Source organism: Monodon monoceros, unplaced genomic scaffold (assembly GCF_005190385.1).
Source record: "Monodon monoceros isolate NGI ecotype Baffin Bay Population unplaced genomic scaffold, NGI_Narwhal_1 Super_Scaffold_12, whole genome shotgun sequence".
Classification (NCBI taxonomy): Eukaryota; Metazoa; Chordata; class Mammalia; order Artiodactyla; family Monodontidae; genus Monodon; species Monodon monoceros.
Genome location: NW_021703768.1, coordinates 91,112,549 through 91,117,067, shown reverse-complemented (window position 1 = coordinate 91,117,067; position 4,519 = coordinate 91,112,549).

Sequence of the window (4,519 nt, the reverse complement as noted above, 5' to 3'; positions counted from 1 at the left end):
CTATAAACAATGGATGTCAAAAAGCATAGCTGTATTCAAAAAGTATAATGCCAGCTAGAACAAAAACATTTGAAAAAAGTTAAAACTTTTGGGGCTTCCCTGGTGGCGCAGCGGTTGAGAGTCTGCCTGCCGATGCAGGGGAAAGTTAAAAGTTTTGAGTAATGGAAAGGAACAGTAAAAAACCCAGATCAGCTCATTATTATTCTCTGGTATAATTCTCAGACAGTTGGTTTGTAAGATTTAGAAAGAAATACAATTGAGATATTAAAAAAAAACTTTAATTTTTTGGATAAGTTTATTTGATTTACAGATTTGAGGGATGATAGAGACTATATATTTTTAAATCAGTAAAGCATTTGAGAAGTTTCCCCTGACCTTTACTTTGATATGACTATAATAAGAAAATGGAGATTCAGTTCTACAAAGTTAAAGGAACTTTTTTGAAACAAAGAACATAGACAGATGACTTTAACTGCCTATTGAGATGCCTATTTTGAAGGTTAGGCATCAAAAAAAATTCAAGAAAAGGATGATTGGAAAGTATCCTGAAACCACCTATCCCCAAATATTCTCTTTATAGGTAGGGTCAACAGGCACAATGCAGAAGGGGAGTGGTCAGTGGCTCCAAGGATGAGGGGAGAGAAAGAACTGTAGAAAAGTGATGCCCCTCAGAAAAGTATGTATGTGAAAATTGTCTACTACATTAAAAAGACCATTCATAAGGAATGAATTTGAGAATTATTTTATTAAGAAAAATATAGCATCATTAACAAAGTAATATGTACATTTAAAAAACTGCTTACAAAATAAATTAAAGATACATTCCATAAATTTAAAATATATATATATTTAAGCTCTAACAAAGGCACTTCTTCGGGATTGGCTTGCATGCACCACTCTTTTCTGTTAGGTAATTTTTAAAATTTGGCTTAGGATACTTTAACAATATTTTGCTTGGAAATTATTTCAAATTGCTTCATTATATGTACAACTTTTGTGCACTCTTTTTTCTTTAATTCTCTTCTTTTGTAAATTTTTGGTATAAAAAGACAAGAAGTGTCAGTACACATGGAAGAAATGTCTCCCTTTTAAACAGAGGTTTACATGCTATAGTGTTCAACTTTTTTCCTTGAAAAAGTTCTCCTTCTACTACACTTTTAGATTCTTTCTTTGAGCAGGGCTCATGTAGTTCCAGCTGAGAATTACTGCCACAAATTCAGTGGTTCAGGCATGAATGCTAAAAAAATGTCTCCTCCGACATGTGAAGGACAGTACTTCCCCCATATTATAAACCTACGTTAAACAATAAAAGCTTATAAAAATAAGCTAAGAAACCCTTTTATAATTAAAAAAAAACTATTGGTGGTCTTTTAAATGTCACAGTTAGAGTTAACAGTTCCATCTACCTAATAAAGATGATTAACTTTGTTGCTGTGAAATGTGACTTTACCGAAGGTTTACTTTGTTTCTATGAAATGCGGCTGAAACGTCTCCACAGTTCTATCAAATATGAGACTTGTTCTAGGCATTTATCTGTTTTGACTTCTCTTTTCCTTCTTTTCTTCATTGTCTGAGTATTATTTATCTGTGGAATAGGAGAAGCAATAGTCAAAATTAATTGTCACTATCTTTGAGTGGCTGGTTATTTTGTCTTCTTTATTCAAATCTCTCTCTCAGTCTGTCCCCCAAGACACCTACATACTGCTCCTATGTGCTTTCTCCAGAAGAATGCACTCCTGTCTCTCCACCCAAGTACTTCAAGGCCAAGCACCACCTCCTTCACAAGCCCTCTACTAATTGCTCAGACATTTCTTTTGGAAATTCTTCTAGTGCTTCAGAGTGTTTTTCACTTAACTTGGCTCTCAATTACCTACTGTTTTATCATGGGTATTCCCTGTAGCACTGAGCACAATGCCTTATAGATAAGAAACACTATTTATTGAATGATTAAATTGATAAATAGCTGATGATTTCATGATCTCCCTGACAAGATCATAAATTCCTCAAGAAAAGGAGTCATCTCATGCCTCTTCATAGATACAATTCAGTAGACCTATTATTTGTACCCAAAGTGCTCCCATCTTCTGTCCCTCCCAACCTCCTAGATGTGCTACAGACACCTGAGGGCTTATTCTGAAGAGGAGTCTAACTGTCAAAAAAAGATTGCAATCATCTGATATATTCCTTCACCTGAATTACTCTCAAGTAGTGACTGACTGGGCCTCCTAGACACACAGTATTCAGACCAATAAAGTTCACCAGGTTACAAAGCATGGTTACAAAGGCTTACCATCTACAGTCTGCTAAATCATAATTAAATATTATTGGTTTTAGGCTCTCTCCCTTTGCGCTTGGGAGAGGGCTGAAATAAATCACTCCAGACATTCCCTTTTTCACATGTTGTCCAAACTTATCTAGCCTGTCCTCTATGCTCTTCTTATATGGATGAACATCACTGTGGCCATCTGTAGATTTGCCAGAGTCTCCTTAAGAGAAGATATAGAGCCAAACAGGTTTTTCACATGGCTGCCTGGTATTGAAGATCCAACTCAAGCTAAGTCTAGAACCCTATGGCTTCAATCTTCAGTCCCTAAAAACTAACAGCCTTGGTCACCCAGACACTCAGTGTGCAGACTGATAAAGTCCACCGCTTAAAAGGCCCCAGTCATACAAATCTGCACTGTCTCTTTTTGTCTTTTTAAAAATTGTCATCAGGAAGATAAATTCCCTGCTTTACTTGCCTGCTGAAATAAATATTTATTGAGAACTTGTTACATACCAGGCACCGTTCCAAGTGCTTTTACATATATTGACTCATTTAATCCTCATAAACACTCTATATGGGACTTGCTAGTATGATCCTCATTTTGCAGATGAAACTGAACACACAGAGGCTAAGTAATTCATCCAAATTTTCACAGAAGTTATGGGGCTAGGATTCAAAATCAGGCAGGACTGTGCCCAGACTTCCTGCCCCTAGCTCTGCACTGTTTCCATATTTAAAGTTACACATTCATTCAAATGCACGTAACTGCGTATGCAAAAGATCCATTATGTAAAAAGAGAGCAATAGCACCCATACAAGCAATTACACAAACATGGGGTAGAGATTTAATGTATAATTTAACATTTAAAGAAAGACGTATACAATTATTAAATGATAAGCCCAAGCAATGCTGCTCATAATACTTTGGAATGGATAAGAATCTCATAAAGAGCCCATACACGGGGACTGTGATTTTGAAGGTCTAGCCTGGGTCCCTGGGAATTGGCTTTTGAACAACCACTCTCCCATGCTTGAGAAGCCAGGACATTCTGATGTAGGAAGCTCAGTGATCATACTTTGAAATACTGGCCTAAGGTTTAGAACACAATTCTGCCAAAAGAATCAGAACCCTAGAAACAGATGGGTTTCAATCCAGTTGTCAACGTGGGACTAACCGACAACCTACAGGTTTTACCCGCTCATTTGCCCTTCGAAAGACAGAACCTAAATAAAAATCACAACTCTGCACGGAAGCCCTACTTGAATTCAAGGTTAGCTCCAAGATATTAAAATGCGACCTTCGGATGCATCGGTTTACCTGAATTCCGGAGTAGCCTGAGCACCCGAGGGAGAGCGTAGCATTAGTTTGCTTGGCGAAGGTTTCCTTGGCAAGTGAGGCGCAGCCGTAGATGGGTTTAAAGGTAAAGTGCTCGATTTTAATGAGGCAATCCGGCTGCTCGCAGGCGGCAAAATTTACGAGAAAGGAAGAAAACGCCAGGGAGAAAAAAAAAAAGAGAGTTGATAAGACATGAGTGAAAGGGGCAGCGGGGGCGGGGGGAGGGAGAGGAGCGGGAGACACTACAAAGGCGATTCGAGCAGGAGGAAAGAGGTCGGGTGAGCAGAGGAGAAAGAGCCCAAGGAAGGCGAAGGAAGGAGGGGTGTTACATTGCAGAGGGCGCTTAGGGAGAAAGGACTCGCGCCGCTCTCGCTCCGCCCACGTCTGCAGGTCCGAGGGGCAGCGCTGAAAGCGGAGGCTCGCACCCCGCAAGGGGTGCCCCTGACGTCGTTCCCTGGTCCCCGTTCCCAATTTGCCTTTCCTCCCTAGGGCGAGGGGTAGGAGGAGCCTCTCCCGGAATCCCGCTCAGATCCGACAGACTTCCTCACCTTATATTAGAACAGAAGTGGCGTCCCGAGCTGGGCACCGGCGCAGAGGTTTCCCGCAGCCCAGAGGTCCCTACTGGGTCAGCGTCACCTGGGAGCCCAGCCACCATCTGGGGTTCTACCCACCGCAGGATACCTCCTCCCCGGGATGCCTGGCATCTCTCTGGAGAAAGCCAGAAGCACTAACCACTTACTCACCGCGTCTTCACAGTAGACGAACTTGTTAAACCTGATACTCTTCGTCTGGAAGAAAGAAAAAATGGCGTACGACAAAGAGGGTCAAGACTTAAATTCACGGGAGTAATCATCGCCCCACCCCCTTCCACTGTTCCCAGGTTTTAAAGATGCTCTGAAAGCAGTTTCCATTTAGGC